The 23,695-nt window shown below is 32.7% G+C and overlaps 2 long non-coding RNA genes across 3 annotated transcripts in view; one reads left to right on the top strand and one right to left on the bottom strand.

The window, feature by feature from the left end:
* The window catches only part of LOC127708394 (uncharacterized), a 30,548-nt gene extending 6,950 nt beyond the window's left edge, over positions 1-23,598 (top strand). Inside the window, exon 5 of the long non-coding RNA XR_007985264.1 lies at positions 23,261-23,598. This is a non-coding gene — a long non-coding RNA (uncharacterized LOC127708394). The remainder of the gene's footprint in view (positions 1-23,260) is intronic.
* Positions 268-14,418, bottom strand: LOC127708392 (uncharacterized). 2 transcript variants are annotated; one of them, XR_007985260.1, is made up of 6 exons: positions 14,067-14,418; positions 11,845-11,936; positions 8,479-8,645; positions 5,343-5,456; positions 4,155-4,273; positions 268-635 (listed from the first exon to the last, which is right to left on the bottom strand). It is a non-coding gene; the product is annotated as an uncharacterized LOC127708392 (long non-coding RNA). The 2 variants fall into 2 exon arrangements; XR_007985259.1 differs by lacking the exon at positions 14,067-14,418 and having other exon boundaries at positions 11,845-12,170.
* Positions 23,599-23,695: the final 97 nt, after the last annotated feature.

Below are 23,695 nucleotides of genomic sequence, written 5' to 3'. Positions count from 1 at the left end.
TGTTGTGTAGCTGTCTGATTTATTTATACCTCATATCTCATTGTATTAATAAACTGAAATAGAAAGTTCTGTGAAATATATTTTGATATACCATATTGAAAGTCTTGCTGTTATTTACAACCATTTCCTTCTTATTTCATATATCTATTTCAGTTTTTCATTTTAACACCAGTCTTAAGGTTAAGGCAAAAAGAAAACAAATGTTGACAAACAACAGGCATATACCATTAGAAGATCTCAAAGTTTGGCTGCACAATAAACTAAAAATTATTCTTATTTCAAATATTTATATAAAAATCAGTTTAAAACATGCATTTTCCATTTTTAGACTGTAATTGTCATGTTGGCACAATAATTTGAATTTGAATTGTATTATATTCTGAGAGTACTTGTGGTTGAAAAAATATACACGATATTTAATTCCATGTGTTTTAGATTTCTTGAATACACCACTCCCATATAATGACTACATGTCTGTTAGTAATGTTAAGAGTTCTCTCCTGCATGTAATTGCTGTAATTGCTATTTGTACCCAAGGCTTCCTTCATACATTTGCACTTATCCTCCTAAGATGTTGCTTGAATGATAAAATCCTGTAATACATTATCAGCCATCCGACTCTTGGAATACAGTTGCTGTAATAAAAAAAATAAACTGTAATCACAGAGATATGTCTCGCTTTTTAGTAATTTCGATAATGCAAATGTTGAAATTAAAATAGCAACACTTTAACATGTAAGATTTGCAAATATTCAAAGTCAATGAACCATGACTAAAGGTACATGGCTAAACAATCTCCATGGAAATTAGATGTGCCAATGCTAATACAAGGCATACCAAATACCATTGACTTATCATAAGTAGTTCCCTTTAAAAAACCTAAACACAAACTAATACATGTAAACTAAGAAAATTTTAAAGTCAATAAACAATAACTGAGGGGGGGGGGGGGGGGGGGGGGGGGGGGGGGGAAATAATCTCCATGGTAATGAGATGTGCCAATGCTAATACAACTGCATACCAAATATCATTGACTTACCACTAGTGGTTTCCCATAAGCCGACCTAATCACAAACTAATACATGAAAACTAAGCAAAAGTTTCAAAGTCAATAGACCATGACTGAGCGGGCAGGGCCAAATAATCTTCATGGAAATGAGATATGCCAATGCGTATTTAACTGCATACCAATTATCATGAACTTACCACTAGTGGTTCCCCATAAACTGACCTAGTCACAAACTAATACATGAAAACTAAGCAAAAATTTAAAAGTCAATAGACCATGACTGAGAGGGTGGGGCCAAATAATCTCCATGGAAATGAGATATGCCAATGCTTATACAACTGCATACCAATCATAATTAACTTACCACTAGTGGTTCTCCATAAACTGACCTAATCACAAACTAATACATGAAGACTAAGCAAGAATTTCAAATTAAGTCAATAAACCATAACTGAGGGGGCGGGGCCAAATAATCTCCATGGTAATGAGATGTGCCAATACTAATACAACTGCATACCAAATATCTTCGACTTACTACTTGTGGTTCACTATAAACTAGACCTAATCACAAACTAATACATTGTTGACGCCGCTGTCGTCACCAACGCCAAGCGAGACAAAAACAGCATATATTTTTTGTAAAACATACATCAAATATTGGATTACCAATCAGGCAAAAAATGATAACATCAATTTAATCTCCAATGATTTACCAAACTTACATATATATATATATATATATATCGTGTGAACAACTGGAGTGGAATATAATAGTTGTTGTTTATCATATTTATTTTTCGTTTAATGTCTTTTACGTAAATTGGAATTGTATTACATCTGTAATTTCAGGACCTTTTATAGCTTGCTAGATGCAGTATCAGTTTTGCTCATTGTTGAAAGCTGTTCATACAGTGATCTATAGTTGCTAACATTCAGTCATTTGGACTCTGATGGATAGTTGTCTCATTGGCAATAATACTACATATTCTCATTTTTATCAACATAAATTACCGTAATAATGAAAACTAACTCTATTCATGCATGTGTACTACACATTACCTGTATATATAATATATACTAGAATACTCCGGGACATCATGGTGTTGTGACTGAAGCAAAGTACCTTAGCCTTATTTTTAGCCTGAATTTTAAGATTTTTCGTTTTGTCATCTAATAATGTCATGCTGGTCATTAGGTGCACAGTTTTCTCTGCTTTCAAAATCTTTCTTTTTGAACCCTTCGACCCAGAACTTGTTAATTATCTGTAGTAATAATTATGTGGAAAACAAATGGGCCTGGAATGGTGTAATTTTTAATCAACACCATTGTCCTATATATATAAGTTATAAATAAAGTTGAATTCTTTGAATCGTCATTTTTATGTCATGCCGGCTCACAAATTGGACCTTGTTATTTTAGTATTATAGATCTAGATTACTAAGTGCATGTAGAAACACAATTCCTCATTTCTCAAGCCCCTTTCTTACATGACTTAACCTCATTTAAATTACAATACCAACTAAAAGCTCCAAGGAGCCTGTGTTGCTCACCTGATATTTTTTTTATTTTACAATTGATGCATGAAATAATGCAACCGATAATACTTTTGCTTTAGTTTCAAAGATATAAGTCAAAAACTGCATTTTTCCCCCTATGTTCTATTTTTAAACTAAATACCCTAATGCTTATTATGGCCAAGTTTGGTTAAATTTGTCTCAGTTGTTTCAGGAAAAGACTTTTGTAAAAGATTACAAAAATTTACGAAAAAAATGATAAATTTGACTTTAAAGTGCAATAACTCCTTATGGGGTCATTTGACCATTTTGATCCTGTTGACTTATTTGTAAATCTTATTTTGCTGAACATTATTGCTGTTTACAGTTTATCTCTATTATAATGTTCAAGATAATAACCAATAAATTGCTTTGCCGAGCGCAGCTTGATACGACCACAGAGGTCCAACCCTGAACAGTTGGGGCAAAAATGGACACAGTATTCGCGCTTGATACAGGTCTGATTTTGGATTGCAATTCAATATTTGACACATAATAGGTTTCTGACACAGAATAACTGTAGTCAAAGAACTTAGAATTGGTTATATGATTTGAATTTATATTCAAAATTTTGCTTTTGTGTAATACACTATACTGTTGCGAATTGACCGCCACCCCCTTTTCCCTCAGTTATGGTCATAATTTCAATTCAAATTTCCAAGTTGTATTTGAATTACCTCCCTTACACTGTAATTTGTTCTTAAGTAATTTTCCATTAACCAGGACACCCTTGTTTTTTCTCACTTTTTTGCCCCCAATTCCTAAATGGTTTGAGCCATAACCCCCCAAAGCCAATCCTAACCATCCCTTTGTGGTATGGAAACTTGTAGTATAATTTCAGAGAGATCCATACACTGTTCCACAAGTTATTGTCATGAAACTAGAAAAATGCTTATTTGGGCCCCTAATTCCTAAACTGTTGGGACCATAACCCCCAAAATCAATCCCAACCTTCCTTTTGTGGTTATAAACCTTATGTTTAAATTTCATAGATTTCTATTTACTAATACTAAAGTAATTGTCCAGAAACCAAGTGTCTTCGGGCGACGACGACGACAACGTGATACCAATATTTTTTGCGGTCGTATAAAAATTGAAAAAAAATTTCTTAAAATTACCAATTCAGGGGCAGCAACCCAACAACGGGTTGTCTGATGCGTCCGAAAATTCAACAGAGATAGATTATTAGATATTCACCTGATGAACATTTTTACCCCATGTCAGATTTGCTCTAAATGCTTTGGTTTCAAAGATAGAATCTAAAAACTGCATTTTATCCCCATGTTCTATTTTTAGCAATATTGGCCATCTTGGTTGATGGCCAGGGTCAACGGATACATTTTTTAAACTAGATACCCTAAGGATGATTTAGGCCAAGTTTGGTTTTATTTGGCCCAATAGTTTCAGAGAAGATTTTTGTAAAAGTTAACGGACGACGACGGATGCCAAGTGATGAGAAAATGATGCAATTAACAGCAAAAGTAGGCGAGACACTGGGTTCTGCGGAACCCTTACGATTTTTTTGAAATTGCCTTGGAATTCAGTATTTTTGTTATACCATTTGGAAATTAAATACTGTAACAAATACATACCAGTTACATTTATATATACTGTAGCTATAGGATCTCCTCAATATCTAATCCTGTTGTTAATTTCATTTAAACATATAATGTATATAGCTTCCCTTCCACTTACATCTGAGGAGCTAATTCTGAAAATTAAAATTCCTGTGATTATCATATAAAATCTTAACCTGATGCAGTCTGCTTTCCAATAAGAATAAATTAGGAATACAGTTATCCCTTGGCAAAGAGAGAGAAAACAAGTGATATTTTTATATTATAACCAATACTGCACATGTTAATTGGAACATCACTAGTTTTCTGGATTGGATTGTTGCTCACTTTGTCAGGATCTTTTACAGCTGACTATATACTGTAGAAACATTAATTTTCGTGGGGTTAAAATTTCGTGGTTTTGTCCCTTTACAAGATTTCATGGGGATTTAATTTTGTGGTTTCCAGTAAATGGAAGTGATATTATATGTAGGTTAAATTTTTGTGGGGGTTTTAATTTCGTGGATATATTCTTTCCACGAAATAAACGAAATTAAATCCTCCACGAAAATTTCTGCTTTTACAGTAGTATGGTTTTGTTCATTGTTGAAAGTCATACAGTGACCTAAATTTTTTTACATCCTCTTTGACTAATGGAATGTTTTCTCATTGACAATCCTACCATACATTGTAAGACCTTATTTATAAAATACTAAAAATTTCAATCTGTGACAATAACATTTTTTTAATTAAATAAGGTAATCTGATCAACATTATGAAGCAATTTTCAAAACACTCTGTCATTGTCTGACAGCGATCAAAGTAATTTTAACTTCTATGACAATGTACAATGATGTATATATGTGCAAGGCTCAAAACTAAGTATTACAACTAAATTCATACATATATCCATATACATTTACAAGGTACTTAAAAAATCAGCGAGACTGATGCATAAAATGTAGGTAAAAAAAAAATACTTATGTTGGATCCTGCATCATAATTATTACAAGTTAATGAAGGCAAGTCATAATCATTGAGTACATGTACATTATATTTGAACTTAAAGTAAAGGATAATCTGATTAGTCTCTAATCAGTAATGAAGCCACACAACACTGTGTGATAACAGTGACATATAAGTCTCCCATAGATGCACATACTATTATTTTAGGTCTTTTGTATATATATGTTTAAGGTTACTTAGAATTGGCTGTTGACATACATGTACACATGGACTGTCAGGCATGGAGTCATTGGACCCTAGGTTACTCCAGTCCATTATCAGTCACTATCAATAGTCAACTCCTCTGTCCATTTGTTGTAATACAATGTACAGCTGAAAGGGAGAAAACAGTACTTTATTAATAGCATGTGGATGCAAGACTATAATAAGTATTCAAAGAGTTTTGCAAACAATTAGCTTATCCATTTAGGAGAATTCTGTATTTACCTAGTGATGTGACAGTAAACAGTGGCGGATCCAGAACTTTTTATAACTAAAGGGGGGGGGGGGGGGGGGGGGGGGGGCCCACTCCAGTCATGCTTCAGTGATTCCCTATATAATCAACCAAATTTTTACCACAAAAGGGGGGCCGCCCCCCCTGGATCCGCCTATGGTAAAATCAAGTTTAATGAAGGCCAAGCTTAAAATACAATACAGTTATCTACTTTCTAATGCAGCATATTAAAATAAATAACATTTAACAAATATTTTGCATTGTCTTTAGCAACTAAACAATGTGACGTCATATGCGTACTCATGATGTCAAACATAAAATTCTAGAAGTACATTTTATTTATACCTTTCGTACGCTTCAGAATGGTTTCAATGTTGACAAAAAAAATGGAGGACCTTTCACTGGACTGAAAATTTCAAATAGTCCAGGACCTTTCATTTTTTAATGCAAATTTTAACCCCTGCATGTAGACCAATTTGAAAACCTGGCCCAAAATAAATAGACAGCTGCACCATGAGCACATGATACACCAATCGCTTATTCAAAGAATAAAGTTCAATAACTTTTCAATGTCATAATCAGACATTCATGAAAAACTAAAGGGAGGTTATCTTAATAGATATAAACCAGTCACCAAAGTTTCATGATAACTGCTCAAAGCATTGTCTGAAATATGAAAATCCCCCTTTTTTATGAATAAAATCACATAACTCTGAAACATAAAATCTAAAATTAATAAAAACCAAAAGGGAGCTTATGACAATAAATATAAACAATTCACCAAAGTTTTATGAAAACTGCTGTAAGCATTTTTGAGTTATTGTCTGAAAACTGGAAAATCTCCCTTTTTTAAATGAAATTAACCCCACAACTTGGAAACATAAAATCTTAAATTTATAAAAATCGAAAGGGAGCTCATGTCAATAGATACAAACAAGTCACAAAAGTTTCTTGCCATTTGGTGAACACATTTTGAGTTATTGTCCCAAAACTGGAAAATCCCCATTTAAAGTTTTTTTAATGTTTTTTGGATATCAACAACTTTGTCAAACATACATGGAATTTTGACATGGAATTAGTTATATCTGCACACAAGAACACACATTTGTATGTGTTTTTTCTGCATAAACATGTAATTCATAATTTATTAAAACTTCCGACATAGTCCCATTGTGCATCTCTTTTTTATGCCCTTGTCGTAACGGAGGGGGCATCAAGTTTTACACTTGTCTGTCTGTACATCCTTGCATACTTGCATTGAGAAATAGGTTTTATACCCTTTTGATATATTGAATATTTTGACATTACACAGTCATACTTTTCTTAAGACTGCATAAAATGACAAACTGTGAAACATTGTTACACTAAATCTGTTGAATGTAAACTGATAGATATTTTAGTTTGGGAAAACATGTTTTTTGCACCTTTTTTAATATAAGACCTATTGATGAATCCAGTCCTTTTTGGCTAATTTTGAAAGTTGGTTCTTATGTTGTTTGCTGTCTGCCATTACTGTATGTAGTTTATATTTTTCATCCTTGTAGGTTACTTTATGGTATTGATTTTGTTCATTGTTTAAGGCTGTACATTGACCAGTAAATGTTTACATCTTTGTCCTTTGGTCTATTAATTGATAGTTGTCACATTGAGGATCATACCTCATCTTTTTATATTTATATGCTAGGTCATTGAAAAAGCTCCAAGGATACAACATAATTTAATTGTTATATATTTGCAAATTCATTCTGATAATGCAATAACATAAATTGATTGACTTTTTTTCTTATTTTAATGTCCAGAGGCAAATATTTTATGTATTCTAAACGAGAACAACTTATCATGATCAATTAATAATATAGGCCAGTCTGACAATGCTTGTTTTAGACCCTTTTTGGTCTCTAATTCCTGAATGGTTTGGGCAAATACCCCCAAAATGAAACTTAACCTTCTACTTGTGGTACAATTTCATAGCAATTAAAATACTTATAAACAAGTTATTGTCCTGAATTTAGAAAAATGCTTGATTTGGGCCTTTTTTGTCCCCTAATTCCTACACTGGTTGAACCATGACGCCAAAAATAATCCCAACCTTCCTTTTGTGGTATTGAACCTTTAAATCTAATTTCATAGACATTCATACACTTAAACTGAAGTTATTGTCCGGAAACCAAATGTCTTCGAACGAGTTGATAGCAATATACGACCTCAAAACTTTTTTGCTGTAGTATACAATATGGTTGTTCTTTTAAACATTTTCATAAATAATCTAAAAGAAATGTAGACCTGTTTGGGATTGCTTGCAATGCAATTTTCATTACATTAAACAATATATATTTCCACGAAATAACTTCTGTAAACCTAAATTTTAATAGCACTTACTTTCTAACTCATACATTTGTGTACATTTCAAAGTGACATTATTCCTGTATAAATTGCCAAATAAACGGATCACCGATGTGATAATAAATCTTAATTATAAATTTAATACTAAACAGAAAACAATGAACTTGTGGAAAAGATGGTATACCGCCAACAAAAGGTGCAAAGGTTTTATTTCTTGGTTTCCTTAAACTGACCTCATCATGAATATCAACAATTTTTTTACAACTATGCCTCTATTGAAAACAGCATGCCTAAGTCACAGCTTCATAACTGTTGTGGCTAGACAAAAAAGAACAAGCGATTAAGAGAGCTTTGAATGCAATTTTCTATAAAAATGACCTGTAAAAAAAATAAATTTGTCACTTCTAACATGGATAATTTTCGAACTTGCCCACAACATTACAAGAATCAAACTTTAAACTCTTTGACCTCAAACTTTTAAAAAAATCTTCGAAACTGCATGTACAGAGCCTGACAAGAAAAAATTATTCAAACATAGTTATCATTTTCATTACATACCTCTCATCACAAAATTATTCATTGACTACTGCTCCTCATATCCACATAAATCAATAGGACAATCTATGACTCCACTATATAATCTAGAAAGCAATGCCTCAAATGAATTCTGTCCTGTTGCTTAGCTTCTCCTACTTCTCAAAGTAATTGTACTTTCGTTGAAAAAGCTAAAATAAATAATGTTTAATAAAATGAAGTTATAATACAATGTATCTGCCAAAATTGCCTTTAATATTTTGATCTGGCAAAATTGGCTTGCTTTGATCTTTTAAAACTAGACCAACAAACTTTCCCTGAAAAAAAAATGACTACAAAAAAGTATTTAATCATTTTATTAATGTTCTAATCCATCATATAAATTCCATATGACCCTAGAATGAAGGGATGAACAAAAGTGATTACATGTACAGTATATATTACAGGATCTCTGAATCTGTCATGATTTATAATGCCAATCTTTGGGGATTAAGTTATTAATAATCATGATACTTTGAAATTTTAAGTCATTCAAAGTTGTTTAAATTACACCAAAAGTTGGACTATTTTATATAAGGTAGTATCTGAGAAATGGACTAAACCAGGCAAGGTTTGGTGGTAAATACATTGTACATGTACAATGTACCTTGTTTTTGGCTTTGAACTAGGTGTTAGTAACTGGGAGTACTCTCAGATCTGAACTTGGTCTTTTTTGTTGTGGGGATGTGTAAGTACCCACCACGTCTTGTGTGTGGTTTTGTTAGATGTCTTTCTACTTTGTATAGATCTGACGAGTTAAGGCGAAGTGTACGTAATTAACTACTCCACAGAATTTTTTTAAATTTTACATGTGGATTCTGCTTGTAAAAATACATCACACAATAAAATAAAAAAAGGGGGTAACCGTTTTCGTTTTTCAGATACAAGCTGTTGAAATTAACAGCATGATAAGCCAAAAATACAAAGGATATATAGGGAAAATCATAAAAATCGGCAGATATTTTTACTTTATCAAGATTTTCTAATTCGTTGCTCCACAGATTTTTTTAAAAATCGATATGCGATTCAAAAATGAACGACGAACCCATTGGTGCAAAGAAAGTCCTTAGCAACCGTGCTAGTTTTCAAGCTATATCCTGTGGAAGTTTGATTTCTAGCGGAAAGAATAAAAACAATCGGCGACGTTATTGATGTCCTCTGTAACGTCATCACAATTTCTACTCTATAACGCTATTATACCGTACAGTGTCGTAACAAAATCGTGAGTGTGTATAACCCATTTTCCTAATTATTGCAAATGCTCAAGCGTTAATTTCTGTGTCATTTGGACTTTTGTGGAGAGTTGTCTTATTGGCAATCATGCCACATGTTCTTTTTTTATATTGTAATGTTCTAATAATTATGAATCAAATATCAAGTTTAAAATTGTCCCAGTAAACACAGCTTTGACAGAATGATTCTATACGTATTTAAATAATCGGTTATAATATTTTTATTTGATATTTCGAAGTTATTAATGAAAAGCAATTCTCTCATCGAATTTTAGCCAATTCTATCGTTTAATGTTTCCGCAATAAGGAAAACTTAAGTTTCCCCTATATCAACAATATAAAATAACCCAAATTTCGTTAATTTCAATGTGTTATTACGAAAAAACAAGGTCCGTGATCCCCAGTTTTTATATTGAAATTAAAAATTACATTGACACAGAAGTCTTACAGAAGTTTAAGAAAAATCTATCGTCCAACATTTAGACACCCCAGCTACCTTAAAGGATGTTGATGTAAGCAATTGTTATAGGCAATCATGCGGCCTTCAACAATGAGAAAATCCATACCGTATATAGTCGCCGGGTTATAAAAAGCCCCGACATTGTAGAACTATTATTCTTCACCCCTACCCCTTCTTCCCCTACCTTATACTACTGCTGAATGATACACAAAAGCACAACAAAAGAGAACAAATTTCGCTATCCCTTCGAAATCGGAATTTGATTAAGAAAAAATAACACGTTCTATTTTTATCATACATGTGTAGTTTCAGTTTCAACCATGGTTCTAAATTTAGATTTTACTTTCCCTAAAAATTGCAGACGGAATAGAAGACACCTGTTTATTTTCTGCACCTTGAAAACTGAGATTTGGATGACATAGATTTTTTTTTGCTGTTGGCTTTTTCTTCGGCTTATAAATGTTGTACTAGTGGTCGATTACTCCTTAGTATCTTTTATACTTTTTACATAAATAATAAAATATAAAACATCATAAAATTTTCAATTGCATAAAAACGGACATGCCAACGTCTTTCTTGTTCAAGACACAAATTCACATGCAATATTATTATTCGTTACCTACAATTTTACGCTACAGGATCTACAGTACACTGTGCATTTCATTCAAAACTATGGTTTTTCAAAAAATATTGTGGGGTCAATTCTGGTTTGATTTTAATGAATTTGATACGAATAGAAGCAGAATTGTCACTGGTTTATTTTTTATTTGGTTATAATTTTGTTGTTTAGGCGTTTTTACCTTCTGTTGAAATAAACACGAGTCGTATTGTGTACCTGCTCCTGCGTGTCTAAAACAAAAACAGTGGTAATAGAGTCAGACTAACTCACAATAGGATACTCAGATTTCTGATTGGAGTCATTCTAATTATTTCTTTGAAGTTTTGAGATAGCACATGAGTACTTGTTTGAATTCATGATAGACCGCACGAAGTCATTTCTCTTTCATGTGCCCATTTTTCCTTTCTTGGAGTAGGGGAGATAACCCGCGTAACTAATGACGCACGTTTTTTATCCTGAATTCCGCTAGAGGCGTGCAATTACGTACACTTCGCCTTAAGCCCTTTTCACATCAATATACCAGGTTAGGAGGTGGGTTCGGCACCACAAACTACTAGTCTAGCCCCACCCCATCCTGTACATATTTGTATGTATGTGCCTGTCCCATGTCAGGAGCCTGTAAATCAGTGGTTCAGTTTGTCGTTTGTTGCTGTGTATCATATTTTGTTTTTTTTGTTCTTTGTTTTGTATATAAATTAGTCTACTAGTTTTCTTGTTTGAATTATTTTACAAATTTGTCATTTTCATTTGGGGTCTTTTATAGCTGACTATATGGTATGGGGTTTGCTCATTGTTGAAGGATGTACAGTGACCTCTAGTTGTTAACTTTGATGTCATTTGATCTCTGATGGAGAGTTGTCTTTTCTCATTAGTGTAAACAAGATTTTATTTTGAAAATAATTAGGTTATTTAAACATTACAATATGACAGTTTTATTAGGATTGGAAAACAAGTGAATTTTCACGGACTTTTACCAATTCCTCTCTTTTCTCATTGGCAATCATACCACATTTTCTAATTTTTATATTTACATTACGTACATGTAAAGTAGATCTTTCATCTTCTGGAGGTGTCCGATTCCTAAGTACATGTACAACAGGGGGCCCTAATTAACAGCATGATTTTGAGTCGGCTAAAAAACAATCAGATAGATTATGATACAATTAACAGGTTTCTTTGCAATTATTTTGCAAATAACTAAGCTAATGCAAGAATAAAGTTATTTTCCAATAAATACATAAATTAAATTATAGTAAATAATGAATCTACAATTATATTTTAAGAAGTGAAACATCATTTAAATTCAATAAATATCATATATTAAATTTCAATTTTTTTTTTTAATTCTGGGTAGATAAGTTTTCATTTTTTTAAAGCAGGGGCGGATCCAGAACCTCGATGTCTGGGGGGGCACCATGAAACCAAATTTAAAGATTTGTTTAGAGATGTATATATGGTGGTGGTGTCATGTATTGGGGATGATGGTGGTCGTGTAGGGGGGGGAGGGGGGGTTAGGTCTTCATTTCTATATCTTTTAATTAATTTTGGGTCCATTTCTTTCTACTCTTTTATATATAATGTCCTCTATTCTTTATAGTTCAACACCCTTAATCTGTTTTTCTATATTTTTTGGGCCCATTTCTTTTCTAGTCTTTACTTTTTGACCATTATTCTCTAATCTGTAAACCCCATTCATACCCTCATTCACGGTAAACCATTCATACCCTCATTCACGGTAACCTATTCATACCCTCATACACGGTAATTGAAACAAGAAAAAATATACAAATATTACTGTACTATAAGTAGGTTTTCAAAAATACAATATCATTTTATTGATGATTATATATCAGGCACAGACCATTCATGTTTTGTGGAAGGGGATGTTTTTTTTAAAGACAAATCGATGGTTTCCATAAAAAATATGAGGAAAAGAAACACGACATTTGAGTTTAAATAAAAATGCTGTATGCATTGAAAAAATTGTTTGTTGTTTAATAAAGTTCGAAAAAGACTGTTCTGAGAAAGACACATTCCCCAGAAACCGTATACAATGTGAGTGTTTGGTAATAAAGACGTATATCTCATATCGATACTAACCTTCTTGACACTAAACATCTATTTTTACATATTCTTTTAAGACCGATTTTAGTTGGTAATTTCTTTCCTGATAAGAAGATTTCACTTGTTAATCGATATTGATCCTGTTAATATATTCGTATTAATTCCAACCAGCATGTACATGTACATGTAGTTTACATAAATGCTTTTGGGTATAGACATTACACAAAGGTGTCAATATTTACACACCCATCGATAACTTGTCATAAATCACGCATGTTGAAGCTGGGGTTAATTAATGACCAGTTTAGGAAGTCAAATCAAGCTGTGTCTTGATTTTCTATCTAGATATCTAGATAAGCAGATACAGTAGCAATAAAACTATGTGAGAAAACTTTTTTGGTGACCTCGACTGGGGGGGCACGTGCCCCCTGTGCCCCCCCGGTAAATCCGCCACTGTAAAGTACATTTAGGGCGAGTTGGTAGACCTTTATCTGTTTATAATATATTTATTATATATTATCATGATTATATTCATTTGGATTTTACCCAAGTTAGGCAAGTTGCCACTGTTGGCAGGAGTACATTGTATATTTAACAGGATTTAATCCTTTTCACAAGTGGGGCGATTTTTTTTTAATGTGGGGCAAGCAAGTTGGTATGAAGGGAGCTACCACTTGATTTGGTGGGGGGGGGGGGGGGGGGGGGGCTAGGATGAAAATGTTATGAACAGTTATCCTGCATTGTTTTTAGTTGTAATATCTGTCCTGACAGTTTATTATTTATTCTTTTCGGTCCTGGCTTTTATTTTTTTACTCAAAACTCCTGTCCCGCATTTTTTCAAATTCCGTCAAAGCCCCCTCTCCCATAAAAATCAAATGGTAGCTCCCTAAACAAGAGTGGAGCGATTTTAAAATAATGGGGCGTTTTGCCAATTGCAATGGGGCGAGTTGACTTGCTTCCGTTTTTGCCAATCTTTGACTGATTTTCGGGTTTATACATGCATGACATGGATAAAGTCAAATGGTTTTTGAAAAGTATAGCACTAGCATCTTCCTAAAAATGCGCATGATTATATTTATATTTGCGCTTTCCAAGTACAATAAGTTGGTACGTAATCCATCAAAACGAAACACTTTCGTTGCGTTGACTTTCGTTCCCCGGTCCCGGATTCAGTTAATCGACAATGTAAGTTACTAACCCATTTCAATATATCTGTTTATAATAACTTTTTGATCCATCAGTTTGAAAAATCAAAGGTCTTTGTATCAACTATCTGACTACGTTTGTCCATTCTTTTAAAACATGAATTCAGCAGCAGACGAGCGTCCATGGATTTTGCGTCATAGTATAAAAACGACAACGGTGAAAAGATTTCCGGGTTTCCGTATTCGACGTGCCAAGCTTTCGTACATTTACGTATATATATGACAGTTAGTCTGGAATCAAGAATGTGGATTTAAATAAGGACACAAAAAAAATATATAGATAGTTGAAAAGCAAAAATATAGAAAGAAGGATCATAGAGAATAATTGAGTATACTTAATTATGATGAATCATGCAAAGACATTATTCTCAGAGCATATACATGTCTCTGGAAGAATTGAGAATAAAGAAAAACTAAATAAAGAATATTCAATCATTTATATATTATTTATAACTCATTCACATTTTGTTCCATTCAGAATTAAATAACTCTGCCGAGGGGGGCATGGGAAGTTTGGAAAATTGACAAACGATAATTACTCTAAATTCTAATCAGAGGAGAATTAAATGTTAGACAGTTAGAGTGTAATAAATAAAATATAAACATATATTTTTCAAAATGATGTCACAGAAAACACAGATTTTTTTTTATTACTAATAAGATTCTGCAATTTGAGTATCTATGTCCAACAGATGTCAGTGAATTAGAAATTTTACTAATCTGATAGACGTTTAGTTAAGAATCTGTGACAAGTTCCTTTGTAATATTATTAGGAAATTGCCTACCGCCTCCTTGATTTAGAATTGCATACTCTTCAAGATTAAGGTAGCCTACACAAATAACAGCCAGTTTTGGACTTGATCTTTTTGTCCAAGGTTAAACAATATATTTTGTTTTATAATTTTCAACTCATGAACTATGCAAATATTTTTAACACTATCTCCTCATGATATTCGACGAAAAGCTCACCAGATCTTATCTTCACATGTTTGCCAATATGGCGAATCAAATCAAAGTTTTACTTACTTAATTTCAAGTTGGCAATTACATGTATACTCAAACCTAGGTTGCCACATGTTGAGCAGAAAGTTCCTAACTTTATCATTCACAATACTTGAGTTCACCCATGTATTTTGGAGGTTCGTGTTGCACATAAAGGCGGATTTAGAGCACCCTGCCCCTCCCCTTTTTGTGGCAAAAATTTGATCTATTATATCGGGAATCACTGATGCATGACTAGGGAGGCCCCCTCTTTAGCAGTCAGTGGGCCCCCTTATGAAAATTTCTGGATCCGTCAATGGCACAATCTTTAGTTTTTATGTAATGTTAAGCCCAACGGTTACTGGGAATTTCTGTACAGTATTATTAACCAAGGTTGTTTGGGTATCACAGTTTTAAAATGTTATCACCGTTGATCCAATAAACAAATCCTTGGTTGATCTATTCTTAAACAACTTCTTTCCAGTAGTACCCTCACAATGGTATTAATGACATTAATGCCTCCAACCTGTGACTATTATGGAGACTATTATACAATAGTCCCAGCTCCAACACTGATCATTGAAATTTATGTTCCCCTTATAAATAGAATAGAGAAATTGAGGACATTTGTTCCACATTTTATGAACTTTGAAAAAACACAAGCACATGTAACTTTTGACACCACCTGCGGGCAAGTGCCTGCAGGACACTGATGTGGTGGCACGTGGGTGGTGGTAAGTCAGTGGCGGATCCAGAACTTTTCATAAGGGGGGCCCGCTGACTGACCTAAGGGGGGCCGCTCCAGTCATGCTTCAGTGATTCCCTATATAATCAACCAAATTTCCCCCCCAGGCCCCCCACCCTGGATCCGCCTATGTAAGTTTATAACCGTCGTTACAGTAAACCCCTCTCAACCCACCAAATGCTTGCTTGAAACACAAGTAAAATATAAGCAGGTAATTATATCCTTTGCTTTTATTCCACACCAAAGATGAAGAAATGTATGATAAAGTTATAATGGTATATTATTCTGTACATTGTATAAGCCTAAAAATTAAAGGGACGAAAGTATGTAGTGACTATTGTTTGTCGTGATTTAAACACGATAATAGTGTTGCTTTCCCCTTTATCTTATGAGCTGTATTGAACAGGACAGACTACCCCAAACACTCTGAAACTTTTCAAGTACTTTCTATATGCTCATGTGTATTATATTGTTAGCATAGTTTTGTACTTGGACAGATAATCAGAATGGTCAACAATCAAGTATTGACAATGTTAATTGGTCACGTTTGTTTGAACTACCAAACCAGGTAATTTTTAAATTTACACTTGTACAACCCAATGTCAATGTTACATACAATCAGTCATTTTTGTAACACAAGGGTTACAAATAAGAAAATACTAAATAAAATATGCAAATTTATAATTTAGTTCCATAACTGTATGAAGCACCTAAGACTTAAATATATCTACTGGGTGTATCTGTCTGTCTTTTGTCCAAGATAGTTGGCAGATATATAGGAATAAAAAGAGATGTAAGGTTATTGTAACACACCTTTGAGAAAGTTATTCAAACAAAAATAACAAAAACACAACACAACACATCTAGATATTCCAAGTTCTAAATCATTTTTTTTCAAAGTGGTGAAGATCAAAAGATCCGGCTGCAATTTACACCTAATTCTCCTAATATAAATGCATACTTCTTTTACCTGTGTATATGTATTAAAAGAAATACCAATGAAAATCTTAATTAAAATAAATGTTTAAAGATTAAACTTTTAATTGTTCAAATAAGAAGAACATTTTATGGGGGAAGTGGGATGATTCACAGAATCCCCTCGCCTACTCCCTTTAGGAATTATATATAGAGAGAGACTTTTTACAAGTCTAGTCTCACTTTTTTTTAAGGATCCTGGACCCGTATCTGACAATTATTGCAATTTTATTTACTTTGCCTTTTTTTACTGCGATTATTTTCCTAAGCTGATTGGATAAAATACCATTTATTATGGTGACAATTAAGGATAATCAGGGGCTGATCCAGCCATTTTTAAAAGGGGGAGGGTCCCAACACAGGATAAAAGGGGGGTTCCAATTATGTTTCCCCATTTAAATGCATTGATCATTCAAAAAAAGGGGGGTTTCATGTGAAAATAATTTTTTTAAAAGTAAAATAAGATTTTCAATGGAATATATGTCTTACAAGGTATAAGATGTTAATAAACAAGTTTTAATTTTGATGTTAATTTTTTTCAACTTGGACACAATTAACTTTTTTTTCATGTGAATTTCACATGTAAAATTTAACGTAAAATTCATGTGAAAAATTTAACTTAAATTCACATCAACAAAATTTTCCTGTGTAACACATGCGTTACACATGCGTTTGACTATACATGTGTTACACATGCAAATATCGCATGTGTCACATGCGTTTTCCAACACATGCGTGACACAGGTGTTTTTCTGACACATGCGATTCACATGCGTGTATTACGCATGTGAACGCATGTGTACCACGCATGATTCACGTGCGTGGCAAGAAACATGTGTATTATGCATGTGACACACCTGTGACACATGCGTTTTTAGGTACATGCGTGACACATGTGTGGCATTTTTGCCCTAGTACACATTCCGCTCGTAAACCTGACGCTTGTGTTAATTAAATTAAAACATTTGTATCAAGACATAAACGTAAAAAATCTGATAAAAAATCTTTGGACAGTTATTTGAATAAAATTATGAATACTGTTGATATTCGTATATCTCATTTTGAAAACAATTCTGAAATTAATAATAGGGTTCATGATATACCATTTCTAGAATTAAAAATAAACTCCTAGTACTCGCAAAGTGGTTTGTGTTCGTACCGGCAGACAAAGCAGCCAATAATGTAGTGGTGGTGTGACGCATATACTACACGGAAGTTCTCCAAATCGAAATTATCAATTCTTCTACATTCAGGTCCGTACGCTTCACAGAGAGTCAAATTGTAAACAAGCATATCACTGCCACTACCCAGCTTAAAGCCTCTTCCGAACATCTGAAAGTCCCGACTATGTACCTAAATTACACAAACAACCATTTAAATTTCGTTTCATCTTCGCATCTAGTAGTGTTCTACTACTAATCTGTCAGTGCTTCTAACTACCTCCCTAACTACTATCAAAGAGCTTGTTATTAACTTTTGTAATAATACACTTCTACACAATCTGATCAAGACAAAGTTTTCATATTTAATTAAATGGTCTTTTAAAAAATCTTGTTGCAAAAATGTTTGCTGTTACTCGTTTAAAGCCTTTTTCTGTAACGAAAAAAGAAAGTATGCTAGATACACTTACTGGAAATGTGAAGATATGATTGAATCTATTAATTTTCTCATGGACAACATATATGTACGTTTTCGATAAAGTGTATCGACAGGTAGTAGGTATTCCTATTGGCACTAATTGCGCCCCTTTAATAGCAGATTTATTCCTGTATTGCTATGAATCTCAGTTTATGACCAAACTCAGTAAAGACACGTCATTGTTACATTTGGTTGACACATTCACAATACCTTCCGTTATCTTGATGATATTTTTTCGTTAAATAATCCAGAGTTCTCTAAATATACTACCGAAATTTACCCAAAGGAACTTACTATAAATAAATCTAACATAAACAGCAGTATAGTTGTCCTTTTCTAGATTTAGACATTTCAATTTCTAAAGGGAAACTCCGTACTAAAATTTACGACAAAAGAGACGATTTTTCATTCCCTATTGTTAATTTTTCTTTTTTAGACGGCGATGTTCCTTTGGCTCTATCATACAGTGTTTATATATCCCAACTCGTTCGTCATGACCGTGTGTGTAGTGATGTCATATACTTTACCGTACGTAATCAATGCATCACTGGTAAATTATTAAGACAGGGATTTCGTTACAATATTTTTTTTAAAACTTTTACTAAATTCTTTCATAGATACAAATATTTGATTAGTAAATTTGGTTGTACCTGTAGAAATCTTATTAAAAACGGTATTTCACATCCTAAATTTTACGATAATATTGTACTAAAAGCGCGGAAATCACTATGTGATCCGTGTTAACTCATCGAACCTTTCAACAAACTTATTAGTAAAGGTTATCTTATTAATGTTGTAATAAGATCTTTGAATATTGTTGACATTGGCACAAATATCAATGTTGTCATCAACAAATTAAAACATAACTAAATTCGAATAGTTTTTTGAATGTATAAATACACATCCACGTTCTTTTTTTATATAGAGATTGCTTTATTTATATATAACATTATACATATTTATTCTAAGGTTAAATCCAAACTATCCTACTGCCTGTCGATACTTTTATTTTGGCATTGCACAAGTCATGTCTTCTTTGACTGTCCATGGCGTTAAAACACTTAATCCCTGGAATGTGTTTTAGTTGATTTTAGTCTCTGATAAATGATTTTTTATTATTAATTGTTTTTGGCTTTTAACTAGCTTTCAGTAGCTGCGAGTACTCTCAAATCGTACTTTCGTGTTAATTTGACCTGTTACACAATTTGTAATGCATTTTTGTTATTCAATGTTTACTTATTTTGTGTTATATCTCGTCTCACTATTTTTAATATGTACCACCTGTGATAAGTATTTATTATGACGATAAATTTGCACTGCTGTTCTCGTACTATGAACAACAAATTTATTTGTTTTGTAAAAAATATCTCCGTACTCCTAACAACAAAATTATTATATTTAAAATTACCTTTATACGTTATTTTATTTAACGCCATTTTGTCCAAGGTTATAGTTGTCTTTTTGACATTGAATCATAGATCAAATTTATTCGTTCAGTGTATGTTTACTTGTTTTTGTTAATATGTCTTTTTGATTGAGTTAAGCCATTTTAATTGATATTTTATAGTGTGTCTTTCTATTTTGTAATGTTACACTACTATTTCAGGTTGGGTGAAGGTTAGCGCCTGTTAAAACGTTTCAACCCGCTGCATTTGTTTGCACCTGTCCTAAGTCAGGAACCTGTTTCAGTGGTTGTCGTTTGTTGATGTGGTTCTTAAGTGTTTCTTGTTTGTCGTTTTTTTATAAGGAGTATACCGTTGGTTTTCCTGTTTGAATTGTTTTACACTAGTCATTTTGGGGCCCTTTATAGCTTGCTGCTCGGTGTGAGCCAAGGCTCCGTGTTGAAGGCCGTACTTTGACCTATAATTATTTACTTTTTACACATTGTGAATTAGATGGAGAGTTGTCTCATTGGCACTCATACCACATCTTCTTATTTATGTATAAGTTAATATTATATATACATGTAGTAAATGATTAATAGTAAATCGAATAACTGCTACATACAAAAAAAAACTGAAAAAAAAACACAGAAGTTTAATCTTTAATTATACGTCAGTGTAAAAAATAATACTCCCCTAACTTAAGACTGTAAATCGTCGAATTTTAAAGATGATCCCTATAGCCATGTTATTACGGGGGACCTCAATATCGTTCAAGACCGAGAGGTTAAATATTTTTAAGAAAAGAACCAAAATAACGTCCTCAATCTAAAATACATTGCAAACAGTGTCGTCAGGTCATAAAAGATGTTCTTTCATCTTATTGTATTATTATTGTAAACGGGAAAATCTGATAAAAAATCTCTTGATTCTTATCTAAATAAATGTTGTCGATATTCGAATATCACATTTTGAAAATTATTTAAAAATAAATAAAAGAGTACGTGATACGCCTATTTCTAGAATAAGAAAGAAATTTCAAGAACTTACAAAGCGGTTTCTGTTTGTACAGGCCGACAAAGCCTATAGTAAAATAGTAAACAGTCATATCAAAATCAAATCACAGCTTTAGGCCTCTTCTGAACATTTGAAGGTCCCTGCTATGCATTGATTACCTAAACTACACAAAAAATCCGTAAAATATCGTTTCATCTCGGCCTCTTGTAAGTGTTCTAAAACTAATCTTTCAGTGCTTTTAATTAGTTCCTTAACTACTATCAAAGAACCTATCATTAACTATTGTAATAAAACATATAAAACACATGAATTAACTATTTTTGGAGTGTAAAAAGTTATTTGGATGTTTTAGATAAATTACGTGCTTTTGGTGATCCTTTTGATTCTGTTGACAGTTTTGGCTTTTCAACTCTTTACACTTCACTTCCACACATTCTTATCAAACAAGAGTTTTCCTATTTAATTGAATGGTCGTTTGAAAAATCTAATTTCAAATATATTTGCAGGATTTGCTGCAACTCATTTAAAGCCTTTTCTCTAATGAGAAATGTAAACATACTAGATATATATATATACTTACTGGAGGTATGATGAGATGATTGAAGATCTTAAATTTATCCTTGATAACATGTATATACGTAACTGCGAGTACTCTCAGATATGTACTTAGATTCTTTTTTTGGGATGTATAAATACCCTGCCACGTCCGGTTTGCGTTTTTGTTACTTGCTTTTCTGCTTTGTATCGATCTGATGAGTTAAACCATTTTATACTGATTTTTATAGTTTGTTCATATGTTGTGCTGTTACACAACTGTCCCAGGTTAGGAGGAGTGTTGAGCGCCCGCTAACATCTTTAACCCCGCTACATTCTATATGTGCTAGTCCCAAGTCAGGAGCCTGTAACTCAGTGGTTGTTGTTTGTTGCTGAATATCATATTTGTATTATGTTCATGATTGTTTTTTTTTACATAAATTAAGCCGTTAGTTTCTCGTTTGAAATTGTTTTACATTTGTCATTTCGGGGCCTTTTATAGCTGACTATGCGGTATCGGTTTTGCTCATTGTTGAAGGCCGTACGGTGACCTATAATTGTTAACTTCTATGTCATTTGGTCTCTGGTGGAGAGTTGTCTCATTGGCAATTATACCACATCTTCTTATGTTGATATTTATCCGAAAACTTGTCTATTTTGAATAGAAACTCCAATCCCGACGGTAGATAGTTTACACAAACTTCACTGTCTTTATATTCCTGTATTTATCATAGTTTTCAGAGTGTACAGTTCATTTAATCATTGATCAATCTTTATAGGAAAGAATTTCCAAAAGAAAATCAGAGTACTTAATATTCTGATACGGAATAACACAGTTCTTCCCTTTTGATAAGAAAAAAGAAGAGAAACAAGAAATTAAAAAAGTGTTTCAAATTATAAATAGGCGGATTTATATAAGTCACAGATACACCAGAAAAAAACAATTGAACAACAATCAAATCACAACCTTTATCAATGAGTCTATTTAGCAAAAATAAATTATTTGGAGAGAAATTCCCATATAAATAGTATTACCATACAATGCTGTGTTGAAAAAAGATTCTATTTATTGAATTTATGCAGATGGAATATTTTCGCCATTAATTTCTATATAATTGACCAATGGGATAACAAAATGTTAATTGACTATGTAATTTTCTCAGATTTAAATGTTCTGGTGCTTAAAATATATCCGATTTGTTGGGTGTTTTTCTTTCGTATAGCAATGCACCATTTTTAAACAAAAACTGTACTATGAAATAAGCTTCCGTTTAAAAACTATGCAGATATGATCATACGATCATCCAACATAAACTGGAAGTCAAATATGAAAAAAAATCCCACGGATCACCCGATCTTGGAACCTGTAATTCAGTGGTTGTCGTTTGTTGCTGTATATCATATTTGTTTTTCGTTTATTATTTTGTACAAAAATCAGGCCGTTGGTTTTCTCGTATGAATTATTTTACATTTGTCATTACGGGGCATTTTATAGCTGACTATGCGGTATGGTTTTGCTCATTGTTGAAGGCCGTACGGTGACTTATAGTTGTTAATTTCTGTGTCATTGGCAATCTTACCACATCTTCTTTTTTTTTACATATAGTATAATTCAGAAGAAATATTCAGTGTGTTCCCGGAATGTTAGTACGTTAGTTATACAGTAAAATGTTAGCACTAGTCAGGTGAACAACGTACTTCTATTATTAATCAGATCAGAGACATATTTGTATGTAAAATTAAGCAGATGTGGTATGATTGTCAATAAGACAACTATCCATCAGAGTTCAATTGAAGTTGTTTATATTTCACTGTCCATATCAAGGATGGGAACAGCTTCCTGAATATAACTGCTTTGGTTAATTGTTATCAAATAATCCAAATTTATTAGAGTTAACCATGTTTTTTTTTTTAGGTTTTCGTTGAGAAAAAATTGTATCAGAAACTGTGGACAGACTGAAAACTATATTACAAGCAAAATAGTGTAATTCAAAAATGTTCAACTGCTCACAAATTATGAGCAATAATTTGTGGTATTTTTGAAAGTATATACACGCGCATCTATATGACTGCTTTTTTTAATATTATTTGTTTCATGAGTTTTGCCTTAAATGTTAGTTGTTCGTTTAATGGACCACAAAAAACCCATCGCTTATGTGTATGTTCAATGACTTTGAAAGAAAATGACAAGAGGTTATCCAAAGCAAATCAGTATTTAAGCATATTAATACTAATTAGATAATAAACCTTTTTAATCAGAATAAGTAGTCTTACTTTAACTTGATTTGTTGATGTTATACGATATATCAACTGAGTTGTTTGTCTTTAACGCCTCTTTCTGCAGTATAAC

Source organism: Mytilus californianus, unplaced genomic scaffold (genome assembly GCF_021869535.1).
Source record: "Mytilus californianus isolate M0D057914Y unplaced genomic scaffold, xbMytCali1.0.p SCAF_7, whole genome shotgun sequence".
In the NCBI taxonomy this organism is placed as follows: Eukaryota; Metazoa; Mollusca; class Bivalvia; order Mytilida; family Mytilidae; genus Mytilus; species Mytilus californianus.
The sequence above is the reverse complement of the archived record's forward strand: the minus strand, read 5'-3'. Positions and strand labels throughout refer to the sequence as shown.